The sequence below is a fragment of the Oncorhynchus kisutch genome, linkage group LG6 (assembly GCF_002021735.2).
Source record: "Oncorhynchus kisutch isolate 150728-3 linkage group LG6, Okis_V2, whole genome shotgun sequence".
Taxonomy (NCBI): domain Eukaryota; kingdom Metazoa; phylum Chordata; class Actinopteri; order Salmoniformes; family Salmonidae; genus Oncorhynchus; species Oncorhynchus kisutch.
The window spans coordinates 2307509-2330449 of record NC_034179.2 but is presented as its reverse complement, the minus strand read 5'-3'; positions in this window follow the sequence as shown (position 1 = coordinate 2330449).

Below are 22941 nucleotides of genomic sequence, written 5' to 3'. Positions count from 1 at the left end.
TACAGTACAGTATGGTACAGTACAGAACATTATGTTACAGTACATTATGGTGCAGTACATTATGGTATAGTACATTATGGTACGGCACAGCCAAGTACATTATGGTACAGTACAGAACATTATGGTACAGTACATTATGGTGCAGTACATTATGGTACAGTACATTATGGTACAGTACAGACCAGTACATTATGGTACAGTACATTATGGTATAGTACAGTACATTATGGTACAGTACATTATGGTACAGTACAGTACATTACATTATTGTACAGTATGGTACCGTACATTATGGTACAGTACATTATGGTACAGTACAGTACATTATGGTACAGTACAGAACATTATGGTACAGTACAGTACATTATGGTACAGTACAGTACATTATGGTACAGTACATTATGGTACAGTACAGAACATTATGGTACAGTACATTATGGTATAGTACATTATGGTACAGTACATTATGGTACAGTACATTATGGTATAGTGCATTATGTTACAGTACATTATGGTACAGTACAGAACATTATGGTACAGTACAGTAGAGTCCATTATGGTACAGTACAGTACATTATGGTACAGTACAGTACGGTACAGTACAGTACATTATGGTACAGTACAGTATGGTACAGTACAGCCCAGTACATTATGGTACTGTACAGAACATTACATTATGGTACAGTTCAGTCCAGTACATTATGGTACAGTACAGTACATTATGGTACAATACAGAACATTATGGTACAGTACAATATGGTACAGTACAGTACATTATGGTAAACTACATTACATTATGGTACAGTACAGTGCATTACATTATGGTTATGGTACAGTACAGTATGGTACAGTATGGTACAGTACAGTACAGTACATTATGGTACAGTACAGTACATTATGGTACAGTACAGAACATTATGGCACAGTACAGAACATTATGGTACAGTACAGTAGAGTACATTATGGTACAGTACAGTACATTATGGTACAGTACATTATGGTACAGTACAGAACATTATGGTACAGTACATTATGGTACAGTACAGTACATTATGGTACAGTACAGTACAGTATGGTACAGTACAGTACATTATGGTACAGTACAGTATGGTACAGTACAGTATGGTATAGTACAGTACATTATGGTACAGTACAGAACATTATGGTACAGTACAGTAGAGTACATTATGGTACAGTACAGTACATTATGGTACAGTACAGTACGGTACAGTACAGTACTTATGGTACAGTACATTATGGTGCAGTTCAGTTCAGTACATTATGGTACAGTACAGTGCATTACATTATGGTACAGTACAGTACAATATGGTACAGTACAGTACAGTACATTATGGTAAACTACATTACATTATGGTACAGTACAGTGCATTACATTATGGTACAGTACAGTGCATGATGGTACAGTACAGTAGAGTACATTATGGTACAGTACAGTACATTATGGTACAGTACAGTAGAGTACAGCACATTACATTATGGTACAGTACAGAACATTATGGTACAGTACAGTACATTATGGTACAGTACAGTAAATTATGGTACAGTACATTATGGTACAGTACAGAACATTATGGTACAGTACATTATGGTATAGTACATTATGGTACAGTACATTATGGTACAGTACATTATGATATAGTGCATTATGTTACAGTACATTATGGTACAGTACAGAACATTATGGTACAGTACAGTAGAGTCCATTATGGTACAGTACAGTACATTATGGTACAGTACAGTACGGTACAGTACAGTACATTATGGTACAGTACAGTATGGTACAGTACAGCCCAGTACATTATGGTACTGTACAGAACATTACATTATGGTACAGTTCAGTCCAGTACATTATGGTACAGTACAGTACATTATGGTACAGTACAGAACATTATGGTACAGTACAGAACATTATGGTACAATACAGAACATTATGGTACAGTACAATATGGTACAGTACAGTACATTATGGTAAACTACATTACATTATGGTACAGTACAGTGCATTACATTATGGTTATGGTACAGTACAGTATGGTATGGTACAGTATGGTACAGTACAGTACAGTACATTATGGTACAGTACAGTACATTATGGTACAGTACAGAACATTATGGCACAGTACAGAACATTATGGTACAGTACAGTAGAGTACATTATGGTACAGTACAGTACATTATGGTACAGTACATTATGGTACAGTACAGTACATTATGGTACAGTACAGAACATTATGGTACAGTACATTATGGTACAGTACAGAACATTATGGTACAGTACATTATGGTACAGTACATTATGGTACAGTACAGTACATTATGGTACAGTACAGTACAGTATGGTACAGTACAGTACAGTACATTATGGTACAGTACAGAACATTATGGTACAGTACAGTAGAGTACATTATGGTACAGTACAGTACATTATGGTACCGTACATTATGGTACAGTACAGTACATTATGGTACAGTACATTATGGTACAGTTCAGTCCAGTACATTATGGTACAGTACAGTACATTATGGTACAGTACATTATGGTACAGTTCAGTCCAGTACATTATGGTACAGTACAGTGCATTACATTATGGTACAGTACAGTACAATATGGTACAGTACAGTACATTATGGTAAACTACATTACATTATGGTACAGTACAGTGCATTACATTATGGTACAGTACAGTGCATGATGGTACAGTACAGTAGAGTACATTATGGTACAGTACAGTACATTATGGTACAGTACAGTAGAGTACAGCACATTACATTATGGTACAGAACATTATGGTACAGTACAGTAGAGTACATTATGGTACAGAACATTATGGTACAGTACAGTAGAGTACATTATGGTACAGAACATTATGGTACAGTACATTATGGTACAGTACAGTACATTATGGTACAGTACAGAACATTATGGTACAGTACAGTAGAGTACATTATGGTATAGTACAGTACAGTACATTATGGTACAGTACAGTATGGTACAGTACAGTACATTATGGTACCGTACATTACATTATGGTACAGTACATTATGGTACAGTACAGTACATTATGGTACAGTACAGTACATTATGGTACAGTACAGTAGAGTACATTATGGTACAGTACAGTAGAGTACATTATGGTACAGTACATTATGGTACAGTACAGTACATAATGATACAGTACAGTAGAGTACATTATGGTACCGTACATTACAGAGTACATTGTGGCACAGTGCAGTACATTATGGTACAGTACATTACGGTACAGTACAGTACATTACGGTACAGTGCAGTACATCATGGTACAGTACAGTATGGTACATTAGTACATTATGGTGCATTACAATACAGTATGGTACAGTACAGTAGAGTACATTATGGTACAGTACATCCCAGTACATTATGGTACAATACAGAACATTATGGTACAGTACATTATGGTACAGTACAGAACATTATGGTACAGTACAGTAGAGTACATTATGGTACAGTACAGTACATTATGGTACAGTACAGTACATTATGGTACAGTACAGTATGGTACAGTACATTACAGTACATTATGGAACAGTACAGTACATTATGGTACAGTACAGTATGGTACAATACAGTACATCATGGTACAGTACAGAACATTATGGTACAGTACATTACGGTACAGCCCAGTACATTATGGTACAGTACAGAACATTATGGTACAGTACATTATGGTGCAGTACATTATGGTACAGTACATTATGGTGCAGTACATTATGGTACATTATGGTACAGTACAGCCCAGTACATTATGGTACAGTACAGAACATTATGGTACAGTACATTATGGTATAGTACAGTACATTATGGTACAGTACATTATGGTTCAGTACAGTACATTATTGTACAGTAAGGTACAGTACAGAACATTATGGTACAGTACAGAACATTATCGTACAGTACATTATGGTACAGTACATTATAGTACAGTACATCATGGTACAGTACATTATGGTACAGTACAGAACATTATGGTACAGTACAGAACATTATGGTACAGTACAGTAGAGTACATTATGGTACAGTACAGTATGGTACAGTACAGTACGGTACAGTACAGTACATTATGGTACAGTACAGTATGGTACATTACAGTCCAGTACATTATGGTACAGTACAGTACAATATGGTACAGTACAGTACAATATGGTACAGTACAGTACAATATGGTACAGTACAGTACAGTACATTATGGTAAACTACATTACATTATGGTACAGTACAGTGCATTACATTATGGTACAGTACATTACATTATGGTACAGTACATTACATTATTGCACAGTACAGTACATTAAATTATGGTACAGTACAGTAGAGTACATGATGGTACAGTACAGTACATTATGGTACAGTACATTATGGTACAGTACAGTACATTATGGTACAGTACAGTACAGCACATTATGGTACAGCACATTATGGTACAGTACAGTACATTATGGTACAGTACAGTACATTATGGTACAGTACATTACATTATGGTACAGTACAGTATGGTACATTATGGTATAATACATTATGGTACAGTACAGTACATTACATTATGGTACATTACATTACATTATCGTACAGCACATTACATTATGGTGCAGTACAGTACATTATGGTACAGAACATTTTGGTACCGTACATTATGGTACAGCACATTACAGTACATTATGGTACAGTACAGTATGGTACAGTACAGTACATTATGGTACCGTACATTACATTATGGTACAGTACATTACATTATGGTACAGTACATTATGGTACAGTACATTATGGTACAGTACAGTACAGTATGGTACAGTACAGTAGAGTACATTATGGTACAGTACAGTACAGTACATTATGGTACAGTACATTAAGGTACAGTACAGTACAATATGGTACAGTACAGTACAGTACATTATGGTAAACTACATTACATTATGGTACAGTACAGTGCATTACATTATGGTTATGGTACAGTACAGTATGGTACAGTATGGTACAGTACAGTACAGTACATTATGGTACAGTACAGTACATTATGGTACAGTACAGTATGGTACAGTACAGTACATTATGGTACAGTACAGAACATTATGGTACAGTACATTATGGTGCCGTACATTATGGTACAGTACATTATGGTGCCGTACATTATGGTACGGTACAGCCCAGTACATTATGGTACAGTACATTATGGTATAGTACATTATGGTACAGCACATTATGGTACAGTACAGCCCAGTACATTATGGTACAGTACAGAACATTATGGTACAGTACATTATGGTATAGTACAGTACATTATGGTACAGTACAGTACATTATGGTACAGTACATTATGGTACAGTACAGTACAGTATGGTACAGTACAGTACATTATGGTACAGTACAGGACATTATGGTACAGTACATTATGGTACGGTGCCACCCAGTACATTATGGTACAGTACAGAACATTATGGTACAGTACATTACGGTACAGTACATTATGGTACAGTACATTATGGTACAGTACAGAACATTATGGTACAGTACAGAACATTATGGTACAGTACAGTAGAGTACATTATGGTACAGTACAGTACATTATGGTACAGTACAGTACAGTACAGTACATTATGGTACAGTACAGTATGGTACAGTACATTACATTATGGTACAGTACATATGGTACAGTACAGTACAGTATGGTACAGTACAGTATGGTACAGTACAGTACATTATGGTACAGTACAGGACATTATGGTACAGTACATTATGGTACGGTACAGCCCAGTACATTATGGTACAGTACAGAACATTATGGTACAGTACAGTAAGGTACATTATGGTACAGTACAGTACATTATGATACAGTACAGTACGGTACAGTACAGTACATTATGGTACCGTACATTACATTCTGGTACAGTACAGTACGGTACAGTAGAGTACATTATGGTACAGTACAGTACAGTACATTATGGTACAGTACATTATGGTACAGTACAGTACATTATGGTACAGTACATTATGGTACTGTACAGTAGATTATGGTACAGTACAGAACAGTATGGTACAGTACAGTAGAGTACATTATGGTACAGTACAGTACATTATGGTACCGTACATTACATTCTGGTACAGTACAGTACGGTACAGTAGAGTACATTATGGTACAGTACAGTACAGTACATTATGGTACAGTACATTATGGTACAGTACAGTACATTATGGTACAGTACATTATGGTACAGTGCAGTACAGTATGGTGCAGTACATTATGGTACAGTACAGCCCAGTACATTATGGTACAGTACATTATGGTACAGTACATAATGGTACAGTACATTATGGTATAGTACAGTACATTATGGTACAGTGCATTATGGTACAGTACAGTACGGTACAGTACGGTACAGTACAGTACAGTACATTATGGTACAGTACATTATGGTACAGAACAGAACATTATGGTACAGTACATTATGGTATAGTACATTATGGTACAGTACATTATGGTTCAGTACATTATGGTACAGTACAGAACATTATGGTACAGTACAGAACATTATGGTACAGTACAGTACAGAACATTATGGTACAGTACAGTACATTACGGTACAGTACAGTACGGTACGGTACGGTACAGTACATTATGGCACAGTACAGTATGGTACAGTACAGTAGAGTACATTATGGTACAGTACATTATGGTACAGTACAGTACATTATGGTACAGTACAGTACATTATGGTACAGTACAGAACAGTATGGTACAGTAGAGTACATTATGGTACAGTGCAGTACATTATGGTACAGTACAGTACAGTACATTATGGTACAGTACAGTACAGTACAGTACATTATGGTACAGTACAGTACATTATGGTACAGTACAGTACATTATGGTACAGTACAGTATGGTACATTAGTACATCATGGTACATTACAGTACAGTACGGTACATTATTGTGCAGTACATTATGGTGCAGTACACCCCAGTACATTATGGTACAGTACATTATGGTATAGTACAGTACATTATGGTACAGAACATTATGGTACAGTACAGTACATGATGGTACAGTACAGTATGGTACAGTACAGTACATTATGGTACAGTACAGTGTGGTACAGTACAGTACATTATGGTACAGTATAGTACAGTACATTATGGTACAGTACAGTACATTATGGTACAGTACAGTATGGTACAGTACAGCCCAGTACATTATGGTACAGTACAGTACATTGTGGTACAGTACATTATGGTACCGTACATTATGGTACAGTACATTATGGTACAGTACAGTACATTATGGTACAGTACAGAACATTATGGTACAGTACATTATGGTACCGTACATTATGGTACAGTACAGCCCAGTACATTATGGTACAGTACAGTACATTATGGTACAGTACAGTATGGTACAGTACAGCCCAGTACATTATGGTACAGTACAGTACATTGTGGTACAGTACAGTATGGTACCGTACATTATGGTACAGTACATTATGGTACAGTACAGTACATTATGGTACAGTACAGAACATTATGGTACAGTACATTATGGTACCGTACATTATGGTACAGTACAGCCCAGTACATTATGGTACAGTACAGTACATTATGGTACAGTACATTATGGTACCGTACATTATGGTACAGTACATTATGGTACAGTACATTATGGTACAGTACAGCCCAGTACATTATGGTACAGTACAGTACATTATGGTACAGTACATTATGGTACCGTACATTATGGTACAGTACAGCCCAGTACATTATGGTACAGTACAGTACATTATGGTACAGTACATTATGGTACCGTACATTATGGTACAGTACATTATGGTACCGTACATTATGGTACAGTACAGCCCAGTACATTATGGTACAGTACAGAACATTATGGTACAGTACAGTAGAGTACATTATGTTACAGTACAGTACATTGTGGTACAGTACAGTACGGTACAGTACAGTACATTATGGTACCGTACATTACATTCTGGTACAGTACAGTACGGTACAGTAGAGTACATTATGGTACAGTACAGTACAGTACATTATGGTACAGTACATTATGGTACAGTACAGTACATTATGGTACAGTACATTATGGTACTGTACAGTAGATTATGGTACAGTACAGAACAGTATGGTACAGTACAGTAGAGTACATTATGGTACAGTACAGTACATTATGGTACCGTACATTACATTCTGGTACAGTACAGTACGGTACAGTAGAGTACATTATGGTACAGTACAGTACAGTACATTATGGTACAGTACATTATGGTACAGTACAGTACATTATGGTACAGTACATTATGGTACAGTGCAGTACAGTATGGTGCAGTACATTATGGTACAGTACAGCCCAGTACATTATGGTACAGTACATTATGGTACAGTACATTATGGTACAGTACATTATGGTATAGTACAGTACATTATGGTACAGTGCATTATGGTACAGTACAGTACGGTACAGTACGGTACAGTACAGTACAGTACATTATGGTACAGTACATTATGGTACAGAACAGAACATTATGGTACAGTACATTATGGTATAGTACATTATGGTACAGTACATGGTACAGTACAGTATGGTACAGTACAGTACATTATGGTACAGTACAGTATGGTACAGTACAGTACATTATGGTACAGTATAGTACAGTACATTATGGTACAGTACAGTACATTATGGTACAGTACAGTATGGTACAGTACAGCCCAGTACATTATGGTACAGTACAGTACATTGTGGTACAGTACATTATGGTACCGTACATTATGGTACAGTACATTATGGTACAGTACAGTACATTATGGTACAGTACAGAACATTATGGTACAGTACATTATGGTACCGTACATTATGGTACAGTACAGCCCAGTACATTATGGTACAGTACAGTACATTATTGTACAGTACATTATGGTACCGTACATTATGGTACAGTACATTATGGTACAGTACATTATGGTACAGTACAGCCCAGTACATTATGGTACAGTACAGTACATTATGGTACAGTACATTATGGTACCGTACATTATGGTACAGTACAGCCCAGTACATTATGGTACAGTACAGTACATTATGGTACAGTACATTATGGTACCGTACATTATGGTACAGTACATTATGGTACCGTACAGTAGATTATGGTACAGTACAGAACAGTATGGTACAGTACAGTAGAGTACATTATGGTACAGTACAGTACATTATGGTACCGTACATTACATTCTGGTACAGTACAGTACGGTACAGTAGAGTACATTATGGTACAGTACATTACAGTACATTATGGTACAGTACATTATGGTACAGTACAGTACATTATGGTACAGTACATTATGGTACAGTGCAGTACAGTATGGTGCAGTACATTATGGTACAGTACAGCCCAGTACATTATGGTATAGTGCATTATGTTACAGTACATTATGGTACAGTACAGAACATTATGGTACAGTACAGAACATTATGGTACAGTACAGTAGAGTACATTATGGTACAGTACAGTACATTACGGTACAGTACAGTACGGTACGGTACGGTACAGTACATTATGGCACAGTACAGTATGGTACAGTACAGTAGAGTACATTATGGTACAGTACATTATGGTACAGTACAGTACATTATGGTACAGTACAGTACATTATGGTACAGTACAGAACAGTATGGTACAGTAGAGTACATTATGGTACAGTGCAGTACATTATGGTACAGTACAGTACAGTACATTATGGTACAGTACAGTACATTATGGTACAGTACAGTACATTATGGTACAGTACAGTATGGTACATTAGTACATTATGGTACATTACAGTACAGTACGGTACATTATTGTGCAGTACATTATGGTGCAGTACACCCCAGTACATTATGGTACAGTACATTATGGTATAGTACAGTACATTATGGTACAGAACATTATGGTACAGTACAGTACATGATGGTACAGTACAGTATGGTACAGTACAGTACATTATGGTACAGTACAGTATGGTACAGTACAGTACATTATGGTACAGTATAGTACAGTACATTATGGTACAGTACAGTACATTATGGTACAGTACAGTATGGTACAGTACAGCCCAGTACATTATGGTACAGTACAGTACATTGTGGTACAGTACATTATGGTACCGTACATTATGGTACAGTACATTATGGTACAGTACATTATGGTACAGTACAGCCCAGTACATTATGGTACAGTACAGTACATTATGGTACCGTACATTATGGTACAGTACATTATGGTACCGTACATTATGGTACAGTACAGCCCAGTACATTATGGTACAGTACAGTACATTATGGTACAGTACATTATGGTACCGTACATTATGGTACAGTACATTATGGTACAGTACATTATGGTACAGTACAGTACATTATGGTACAGTACATTATGGTACAGTACATTATGGTATAGTACATCTACTTTGTAATGTATGATGGTTTATTTGGGATGGGAATAATAATAATAATAATAATAATAATAATAATAATAATAATAATAATACTGTAGCAAATACAATATTATTCAAACGGTCAATATCAAACTCCAATTGGAACAGATCATTAGCTTAAATAATTTCATGAGATCAAATCAATGATCACTAACCACATTATGGTACAGTACAGTAGAGTACATTATGGTACAGTACAGAACATTATGGTACAGTACAGAACATTATGGTACAGTACAGAACATTATGGTACAGTACAGTATGGTACAGTACAGTACGGTACAGTACAGTACATTATGGTACAGTACATTATGGTACAGTACAGAACATTATGGTACAGTACAGTATGGTACAGTACAGTATGGTACAGTACAGTACATGATGGTACAGTACAGTATGGTACAGTACAGTATGGTACAGTACATTACATTATGGTACCGTACATTACATTATGGTACAGTGCATATGGTACAGTACAGAACATTATGGTACAGTACAGAACATTATGGTACAGTACAGTAGAGTACATTATGGTACAGTACAGTACATGATGGTACAGTACAGTATGGTACAGTACAGTACATTATGGTACAGTACAGTACAGTACATTATGGTACCGTGTCTGGGTTGGCGCCCCCCCTTGGGTTGTGCCATGGCGGAGATCTTTGTGGGCTATACTCGGCCCTGTCTCAGGATGGTAAGTTGGTGGTTGAAGATATCCCTCTAGTGGTGTGGGGGCTGTGCTTTGGCAAAGTGGGTGGGGTTATATCCTTCCTGTTTGGCTCTGTCCGGGGATGTCCTCGGATGGGTCCACAGTGTCTGACCCCTCTTGTCTCAGCCTCCAGTATTTATGCTGCAGTAGTTTATGTGTCGGGGGGCTAGGGTCAGTTTGTTATATCTGGAGTACTTCTCCTGCCCTATTCGGTGTCCTGTGTGAATCTAAGTGTGCGTTCTCTAATTCTCTCCTTCTCTCTTTCTTTCTCTCTCTCGGAGGACCTGAGCCCTAGGACCATGCCCCAGGATTACCTGACAGGATGACTCCTTGCAGTCCCCAGTCCATCTGACCGTGCTGCTGCTCCAGTTTCAACTGTTCTGCCTTCTTATTATTCGAACATGCTGGACCTGAGCCCTAGGACCATGCCCCAGGACTACCTGACATGATGACTCCTTGCTGTCCCTAGTCCATCTGACCGTGCTGCTGCTCCAGTTTCAACTGTTCTGCCTTATTATTATACGACCATGCTGGTCATTTATGAACATCTTGGCCATGTTCTGTTATAATCTCCACCTGGGACAGCCAGAAGAGGACTGGCCACCCCACATAGCCTGGTTCCTCTCTAGGTTTCTTCCTAGGTTTTGGCCTTTCTAGGGAGTTTTTCCTAGCCACCGTGCGTCTACACCTGCATTGCTTGCTGTTTGGGGTTTTAGGCTGGTTTTCTGTACAGCACTTTGAGATATCAGCTGATGTACGAAGGGCTATATAAATAAATTTGATTTGATTTGATTTGATTTTAGTGTTGTCTGGCACCAACTACGTTCAGGAGTAGTGTTGTCTGGCACCACCTAGGTTCAGGAGTAGTGTTGTCTGGCACCACCTAGGTTCAGGAGTAGTGTTGTCTGGCACCACCTAGGTTCAGGAGTAGTGTTGTCTGGCACCACCGAGGTTCAGGAGTAGTGTTGTCTGGCACCAACTAGGTTCAGGAGTGGTGTAGTTGTCTGCACCACCTAATGGTCCATCATGCAGACTTTGTAAACTAGGCTGTATTAAGGCCATTTTATTGTATGACAATTGTTTTAAAGTCCTCTGTTTTGGGTCCACCAGCCTTCCTAGTTCTAGGACTTACCCTGTACTTCAATGGAGACTGGTTTGGAGAAGGCCATCCCGAAGCTGCTTTTGGCCACACAGCGGTATTGTCCCACGTCTTCCTTGTTGATGTTATGTATTTTCAGAGCCCCATAGTCCAGGATGGTGATCCGATCACTCACCTGTTCAGAGTTTTTACTTGAAATGCTTTATTATAATTGGGTTTTATAACATAAAATCCGCCCACAGTGAAGCCAATCAACTATCCAAACCACCATCCCATCCATGCCCAACCCAACAAAACTACTACAAACCTGATGTGCCAACTACCAATAAAGAGAAGAAAAAAAATAGATCAGGACAAAGAGACCCGAACAAAGGAAAACAACAAAATAACAATGTAAACCATCAATGACAATACAATTAAGTTTTCAGACCCTTTACTCAGTACTTTGTTGAAACACCTCTGGCAAGGTTACAGCCTTGAGTCTTCTTGGGTATGATGTTACAAACTTGGCACACCAGTATTTGGTGAGTTTTTCCAATTCTTCTCTGCAGCTCCTCTCAAGCTTTGTCAGGTTGGATGGGGAGTGTCACTGCAAAGCGATTTTCAGGTTTCTCCAGAGATGTTCAATCAGGTTCAAGTCCTGATCGAACATGGGCCACTCAGGGACATTCAAAGACTTTTCCCGAAACCACTCCTGCATTGTCTTGACTGTGTGCTTAGGGACGTTGTCCTGTGGAAGGTGAACCTTCGCCCCAGTCTGAGGTCCTGAATGCTCTGGAGCAGGTTTTCATCAAGGATCTCTCTGTACTTTGCTCCATTTATCTTTCCCTTGATCCTGACTATGTCATTTACAAAATAGCCTCCAACACTGTACTCAACAAATTGGATGCAGTCTATCACAGTGCAATCCGTTTTATCACCAAAGCCCCATATACTACCCACCACTGCGACCTGTACGCTCTCGTTGGCTGGCCCTCGCTTCATACTAGTTGCCAAACCCACTGGCTCCAGGTCATCTACAAGTCTCTGCTAGGTAAAGCCCAGTCTTATCTTAGCTCACTGGTCACCATAGCAACACCCACTCGTAGCACGCGCTCCAGCAGGTATATCTCTCTAGTCACCCCGAAAGCCAATTCCTCCTTTGGCCGCCTCTCCTTACAGTTCCCTGCTGCCAGTTACTGGAAGGAACTGCAAACATCTCTGAAGCTGGAGACTCATATCTCCCTCACTAACTTTAAGCACCAGCTGTCAGAGCAGCTCACAGATCTCTGCACCTGTACATAGTCCATCTGTAAACAGCCCATCTACCTACCTACTTACCTCATCCCCATACTGTATTTATTTATTTATCTTCTCATTTGCACACCAGTATCTCTACTTGCACGTTCATCTTCTGCACATCTATCACCCCAGTGTTTAATTTGCCATACTGCAATAATTTCGCAACAATGACCTATTTATTGACACACCCCCGTATCCTACTTCATTTGCACACACTGTATATAGACTTTCTCTATTGTATTATTGACTGTATGTTTTGTTTATTCCATGTGATACTCTGTGTTGTTGTCTGTGTCACACTGCTATGTTGTATCTTGGCCAGGTCGCAGTTGGAAATGAGAACTTGTTCTCAACTAACCTACCTGTTTAAATAAAAGGTGAAATATTTTTTTTAAATCAAATAAAATTCTTCATTAAATTGAAGGCTTGTGTTTCATAGTTACCCTTGGCAGTTGTCAGTTCAAGGGGTGGTGTAGTCTGGCACCAACTAGTGGTTTGTCAAAATTGTCATTATTTCATTTCATTATAGTATTCTCCATGATAACTTCTTAGTACTTTGGTAGTGTTTTATGCTTTCCTCACTACGAAATATATAAATTAAACAGAGACGATTAAAAATAAAGAAGTACCTGTATAAAAGCATCATCTTTGATCCAGGAGATCATCTGGTTTGGGGGTTTCCTAGCGTCACACAGGGCAACACGGCCTTGGACTCAATCAGTAGCGACATGTTTTTATCTGAGGCTCTGGAAGTAGAACATAGTTGCTGATGATAGTGCCAGTGGTATCATTGCAGAGTATTCTTCTCCCTGATTCTATCGGATGAATCTGTACCACTGGAGGCAGCTCAATTCATTGGCATAACATCAAGCCAAGTGTTCAAACCAGCGTGATTGACAAGGACAATCAACATTGAGCAAGAAGCTGCTAAACATACTTCAAACTCTTGACTCTATTCTCAGCTAGGAAAGTGATCGTTGAAGTATCTGAGACTGATTTGGAGGTAGTTGTACACTATTGGCCACGTAGAGCAACTAGAACAGGGTGTGGAACAGAGTAACACAGGCCGTGTCCCAGATGGTATCCTACTCCCTATGGCCCTGGTTAATAGTAGTGCACTAAGTAGGGGATAGAGTGCCATTTGGGACACAGCCCAGAACACTATGTGGATCTCTTGGAACACGTGGAACAACCCCACATACTTATTTTAAGCTGCAGGGCTCTACAGCTCTACAGCTCTTGGCTCTCCGATGCCGTTGTTAGCAAAACAGCAGTACTCCCCTTTATCAGACTCTCTGACGTTGGGGGATCAGCTACATCTGGCCATTCTCCCTGATGGTGTAGTGGGAGTCATGGTAACTGTAGAACACAGGAACTTGGTGCCACCTTCATTGAGGAGGACATGATCGTGGTAATGGCTGGAGCGGAATTGGTGGAATGGTGTCAAATACATGGTTTCCAGGTGTTTGATTCGATTCGCTCCGTTCCAGCTGTTATTATGAGCCGTCCTCCCCTCAGCAGCCTCCTCTGCTGTAGAATACATGAATCATAGTTATCACAGTAGACTGATATGATGTGTTTAGATGAGGAAACAGAGACAGAGAGCTGTGAACTCCTGGTGAAATATTTGGCACATCACCCCTCCACTGATTGGATGCATCCCAAACAGCAATTATCATATTTTGATGGCATGCAGCATACAGCAGCTAGGGCTTGTTGTGATGCAAGCTGATAGGTCAAGATAGGGGGTGGGCGGGTTCTCACAGGATGGGGTGGTTGTTCCATGTCCACGTGATGTCAGCTGGCGGTCGGGACTTCACAGATGAATGTGATCCAACAGGATGTCCACTGTCTCCAACAGAGTGCTGATGTGAGCAGCATATAGGGAGACATGACTTCACATCCTACATATAAATATGCTACAGTACTTAATATAGAATACTGTAGTGTACTGTAGAATACTATAATGCAGAATATTATACTACATGTAGTGTCCCCGGGGTGTTGGAAGTCATAATGTGAGTAACCTAATGTATGCCTCTTTAAGTCCTCTGAATGTCGACCAACAAAGCCATTGTCTGCAGTAATCATGTGCCTATGAACCAGAGTTATACTGTTAGCACTGAGACGGTGTACCCTAGTAGGAAGTCCACTGTCAGCTCTAACATAAATAACATGAGCGTATATATTTCTGATATATTTCCATTATTGTGGGAAGCTGCTATAGACCACCAAGTGCTAACAGTCAGTATCTGGATAATATGTGTGAAATGCTTGATAATGTTTGTGATATCAACAGAGAAGTATATTTCCTGGGTGATTTAAATATTGACTGGCTCTCATCAAACTGCCCACTCAGGAAAAAGCTTCAAACTGTAACCAGTGCCTGCAACCTGGTTCAGGTTATCAGTCAACCTACCAGGGTAGTTACAAACAGCACAGGAATTAAATCATCAACATGTACTAATCATATCTTTACTAATGCTGCAGAATTATGCTATAAAGCAGTAATCAAGTCCATATGATTTAGTGATCACAATATAGTAGCCATTTCTAGGAAAACCAAAGATCCAAAGGCAGGGCCTGATATAGTGTTTTAGAGGACATACGATACCTTTTGTATTCATATGTTGTTGATGTAAAGAATATTTGCTGTCTGTGCTGCACTTGTCACATTGTTTATTCCAGTTACTAATAAGCATGCACCCATTAAGAAAATGACTGTAAAAATTGTTAAATGTCTGTGGATTGATGAAGAATTGAAAAATGTTATGCACCCAGAAAATTACTGTAAAAATTGATAAATCATGTGACTAAACAGAACAAGATGAAACGATATTATGGAACAAAGTAACATTATTAGAAGAATAATAGTAAAACGCTGAGAGGTTGAGAGGGATGAAGCAAAATCATGGCAAATAAGTCTGGCTGCATAACCAATTGGCAAACCTAATGCAAGTTGAGAAATCATGTGACTAAACAGAACAAGAACAAGATGAAACTATATTATGAAACAAAATTAAATTATTTAAAGAATGCTAGTAAAAAGCTTTGGAGCACGTTAAATGACATTTTGGGAAAAAATGCAAACTCAGCTCCAACATTCATTGAATCAGGCTCATTCATTACAAAAACCACTGATATTGCCAACTACTTCAGTGACTTTTTTTAGTTGGCAGGATTAGCTAATTTAGGCATGACATGTCAGCAACAAACAGCCAACCAAACTTTTTGGGAAAAAAATGGTGTTTTACGATAAATTCAACATAAAGAAGGGCATTCAACATGCACGGCACTTACACAAATGACGGATGATTGGCTGAGAGAAATTGATGATAAAAAGATTTGTTTGATTTCAATGCATTTCTTTTGCATTATAAATCATAGCCTGCAACGTATACTACTGTTCAAAAGTTTGGTGTCACTTTTAAAATGTCCTTGTTTTTGAAAGGAAAGCACATTTTTTGTCCATTAAAATAACTTCAAATTGATCAGAAATACAGTGTAGACATTGTTAATGTTGTAGCTGGAAACGACTGATTTTTAATGGAATATCTACATAGGCTTACAGAGGTCCATTATCAGCAACCATCACTCCTGCTTTCCAATGGCACGTTGTGTTAGCTAATCCAAGTTCATCATTTTAAAAGGCTAATAGATCATTAGAAAACCCTTTTGCAATTATGTTAGCACAGCTGAAAACTGATGTGCTTATTTAAAGAAGCAATTAAACTGGCGTTCTTTAGACTAGTTGAGTGTCTGGAGCATCAACATTTGTGGGTTCGATTACAGGCTCAAAATGGCCAGAAACAAAGACTTTCTTCTGAAACTCGTCAGTCTATTCTTGTTCAGAGAAATTAAGGCTACTCCATGTGTGAAATTGCCAAGAAACTGAAGATCTCATACAACGCTGTGTAATACTCCCTTCACAGAACAGCACAAACTGGCTCTAACCAGAAGAGAAAGAGGAGTGGGAGGCCCCGGTGCACAACTGAGCAAGAGGACAAGTACATTAGAGTGTCTAGTCTGAGAAACATACGCCTCACAAGTCCTCAACTGGCAGCTTCATTGAATAGTTCCCTCAAAACACCAGTCTCAACGTCAACAGTGAAGAGGTGATTCCGGGATGCTGGCCTTCTAGGCAGAGTTGCAAAGAAAAAGCCATATCTCGGACTGGCCAATAAAAAGAAAATATTAAGATTGGCAAAAGAACACAGACACAGGACAGATGAACTCTATTCACAGCAGGACAGAGAGATATTTTTCACAGCAGGTCAGGACAGAGACATATTATTCACAGCAGGACAGGACAGAGACATATTATTCACAGCAGGTCAGGACAGAGACATATTATTCACAGCAGGACAGGACAGAGACATATTATTCACAGCAGGACAGGACAGAGAGATATTATTCACAGCAGGTCAGGACAGAGACATATTATTCACAGCAGGACAGGACAGAGACATATTATTCACAGCAGGACAGAGACATATTATTCACAGCAGGACAGAGACATATTATTCACAGCAGGTCAGGACAGAGACATATTATTCACAGCAGATCAGAGACATATTATTCACAGCAGATCAGAGACATATTATTCACAGTAGGTCAGGACAGAGACATATTATTCACAGCAGGACAGGACAGAGACATTATTCACAGCAGGACAGAGACATATTATTCACAGCAGGACAGAGACATGTTATTCACAGCAGGACAGAGACATGTTATTCACAGCAGGTCAGGACAGAGACATATTATTCACAGCAGGTCAGGACAGAGACATATTATTCACAGCAGGACAGAGACATTATTCACAGCAGGACAGGACAGAGACATATTATTCACAGCAGGACAGGACAGAGACATATTATTCACAGCAGGACAGAGACATATTATTCACAGCAGGTCAGGACAGAGACATATTATTCACAGCAGGACAGGACAGAGACATATTATTCACAGCAGGACAGAGACATGTTATTCACAGCAGGACAGAGACATATTATTCACAGCAGGTCAGGACAGAGACATATTATTCACAGCAGGACAGAGACATATTATTCACAGCAGGACAGGACAGAGACATATTATTCACAGCAGGACAGGACAGAGACATATTATTCACAGCAGGTCAGGACAGAGACATATTATTCACAGCAGGACAGGACAGAGACATATTATTCACAGCAGGACAGGACAGAGAGATATTATTCACAGCAGGTCAGGACAGAGACATATTATTCACAGCAGGACAGGACAGAGACATATTATTCACAGCAGGACAGAGACATATTATTCACAGCAGGACAGAGACATATTATTCACAGCAGGTCAGGACAGAGACATATTATTCACAGCAGATCAGAGACATATTATTCACAGTAGGTCAGGACAGAGACATATTATTCACAGCAGGACAGGACAGAGACATTATTCACAGCAGGACAGAGACATATTATTCACAGCAGGACAGAGACATGTTATTCACAGCAGGTCAGGACAGAGACATATTATTCACAGCAGGTCAGGACAGAGACATATTATTCACAGCAGGACAGAGACATTATTCACAGCAGGACAGGACAGAGACATATTATTCACAGCAGGACAGGACAGAGACATATTATTCACAGCAGGACAGAGACATATTATTCACAGCAGGTCAGGACAGAGACATATTATTCACAGCAGGACAGGACAGAGACATATTATTCACAGCAGGACAGAGACATGTTATTCACAGCAGGACAGAGACATATTATTCACAGCAGGTCAGGACAGAGACATATTATTCACAGCAGGACAGAGACATATTATTCACAGCAGGACAGGACAGAGACATATTATTCACAGCAGGACAGGACAGAGACATATTATTCACAGCAGGACAGAGACATATTATTCACAGCAGGACAGAGACATATTATTCACAGCAGGTCAGGACAGAGACATATTATTCACAGCAGGACAGGACAGAGACATATTATTCACAGCAGGACAGAGACATGTTATTCACAGCAGGACAGAGACATGTTATTCACAGCAGGTCAGGACAGAGACATATTATTCACAGCAGGACAGAGACATATTATTCACAGCAGGTCAGGACAGAGACATATTATTCACAGCAGGACAGGACAGAGACATATTATTCACAGCAGGAGAGAGACATATTATTCACAGCAGGTCAGGACAGAGACATATTATTCACAGCAGGACAGGACAGAGACATATTATTCACAGCAGGACAGAGACATGTTATTCACAGCAGGACAGAGACATATTATTCACAGCAGGACAGAGACATATTATTCACAGCAGGACAGGACAGAGACATGTTATTCACAGCAGGTCAGAGACAGAGACATATTATTCACAGCAGGACAGAGACATATATTTTAGTGTGGAATCCATGTATCATAATGCAGAAACCTCAATGTCCAGACTCTCTAAATATGTCTCAAGGCCTCTATGGATTCAGCAGTCAGAAGTACAGAGAAGCTTCCCTCTAACCTGGGTAATATATTCATGTTTACATGACTTCTCATGTTAAAGTATCATCTTCATCACTTTAGACACGTTTATTCATAGTTACACTCTCTGATAATGATGTAGTATCAGCCTGTAGAGTGTAATAATTGATATTTTGTGTGTACACAGTTATAACATTGCACCTCCTACACAGTCATAACATTAAGTGTCCTTGGCTGTTGTAACATCTCCTACATTCAGATACTTGTAGGCTGCTGTTACCATAAACACAAGGTAGCTACAATAAGGTAGCCACGGTAGCCAAGTTAAGGTAGCCAGGATAAGGTAGCCAAGATAAGTTAACTGGTTGTCTTTAGCTTTAGCTGCAACAATTCAAACACTTCCTGTAGTTGTTGATCAGTCTCTCACGTCGCTGTGGAGGAATTTACTGTAGCTGCAACGAGTCCAACCAAAATCAAATCAAATCAAATTTATTTATATAGCCCTTCGTACATCAGCTGATATCTCAAAGTGCTGTACAGAAACCCAGCCTAAAACCCCAAACAGCAAGCAATGCAGGTGTAGAAGCACGGTGGCTAGGAAAAACTCCCTAGAAAGGCCAATACCTAGGAAGAAACCTAGAGAGGAACCAGGCTATGTGGGGTGGCCAGTCCTCTTCTGGCTGTGCCGGGTGGAGATTATAACAGAACATGGCCAAGATGTTCAAATGTTCATAAATGACCAGCATGGTCGAATAATAATAAGGCAGAACAGTTGAAACTGGAGCAGCAGCACAGTCAGGTGGAAGTTGAAACTGGAGCAGCAGCATGGCCAGGTGGACTGGGGACAGCAAGGAGTCATCATGTCAGGTAGTCCTGGGGCATGGTCCTAGGGCTCAGGTCCTCCGAGAGAGAGAAAGAAAGAGAGAAGGAGAGAATTAGAGAACGCACACTTAGATTCACACAGGACACCGAATAGGACAGGAGAAGTACTCCAGATATAACAAACTGACCCCAGCCCCCCGACACATAAACTACTGCAGCATAAATACTGGAGGCTGAGCCACAACCAACCACTTCCTGTAGTTATTGATCAGTCTCTCACGCAGCTGTGGAGGAATTTACTTTAGCTGCAACGACTCCAACCAACCACTTCCTGTAGTTGTTGACCAACCAAACACTTCCTGTAGTTGTTGATCAGTCTCTCACGTCGCTGTGGAGGAATTTACTGTAGCTACAATGACTCCTACCAAACACTTCCTGTAGTTGTTGATCAGTCTCTCACGTCGCTGTGGAGGAATTTACTGTAGCTACAATGACTCCTACCAAACACTTCCTGTAGTTATTGATCAGTCTCTCACGTCGCTGTGGAGGAATTTACTGTAGCTGCAACGACTCCAACCAAACACTTCCTGTAGTTATTGATCAGTCTCTCATGTCGCTGTGGAGGAATTTACTTTAGCTGCAACGACTCCAACCAACCACTTCCTGTAGTTGTTGACCAACCAAACACTTCCTGTAGTTATTGATCAGTCTCTCATGTCGCTGTGGAGGAATTTACTTTAGCTGCAACGACTCCAACCAACCACTTCCTGTAGTTATTGATCAGTCTCTCACGCAGCTGTGGAGGAATTTACTGTAGCTGCAACGACTCCAACCAACCACTTCCTGTAGTTGTTGACCATCCAAACACTTCCTGTAGTTGTTGATCAGTCTCTCACGTCGCTGTGGAGGAATCTACTGTAGTTGCAACGACTCCAACCAACCACTTCCTGTAGTTGTTGATCAGTCTCTCACGTCGCTGTGGAGGAATCTACTGTAGTTGCAACGACTCCAACCAAACACTTCCTGTAGTTGTTGATCAGTCTCTCACGTCGCTGTGGAGGAATTTTGTCCCACTCTTCCATCCAGAACTGCTTTAACTCAGAGACATTTTGGGGTTTTCAAGCATGAACTGCTCGTTTTAATTCCTGCCACAAGTCTACAAGTGTAAAAAAGCAGGTTCCCTTTAATCTAATACATCAGGTTGAAGATCTAATAACATTCTGTATGAAAACAATATGTTAAAATATAGAAAATGAGGAAAGTGGATGGCTGGGGACGGCACTGTATATGTACACTTTATAAACAACAAAACACGATGAGCTCTTTCCATGACAGACTGACCAAGTGAATCCAGGTGAAAGCTACTGTAGGGGTCCCGAAGACCCTCCCCATTGTTGATTAAGGAGACTTTAAGATGGATATGTTATGCTGCGGGCCTTATAATACTGATACTGTTGCTATGTGTCTAAAAACCTCTGCCACCATACGTTGCACAAGCATCTATATTAGTATTTGTGGTTAGGCCCTGGCTGTTGTGAGGGTGTGCCTGCAGGTTGGGTCTGAGTCAGACTGAAACTAGATAAAGAGAAGTAACCACATCTTGTGTGACAGTAGACAATTACAATACATTTCAGAGAAGCTACTGTACTAGGTTTCTTTATAAGGTAACCTCAGCTTATTGATACACACATACATTGACGTAGGGGATCAATACCACCAGTGATCACCTGTATAAAAGCAGCAGGCCCTTACTTACTCTGAAACATGCTGTGTTTTCCTTGTCAACTTCTGTCTGCAATTATTTAATGCAAAGGTTTGATTGATTTACATAAAGATCATATTGTCTGACTACTGATTTCACCAATAAGTCAAATATTGACAAGGGACAAGGAACCCCGACACCTTCTGTTATCAGTGTAAATGAAGTGGAAGGAGGATTTTTAACGCTGTGTACATAAACACATCAACTTTGATTTTACAGGTATAATGAGACAGTTTTCCATGGCAGGCCGGG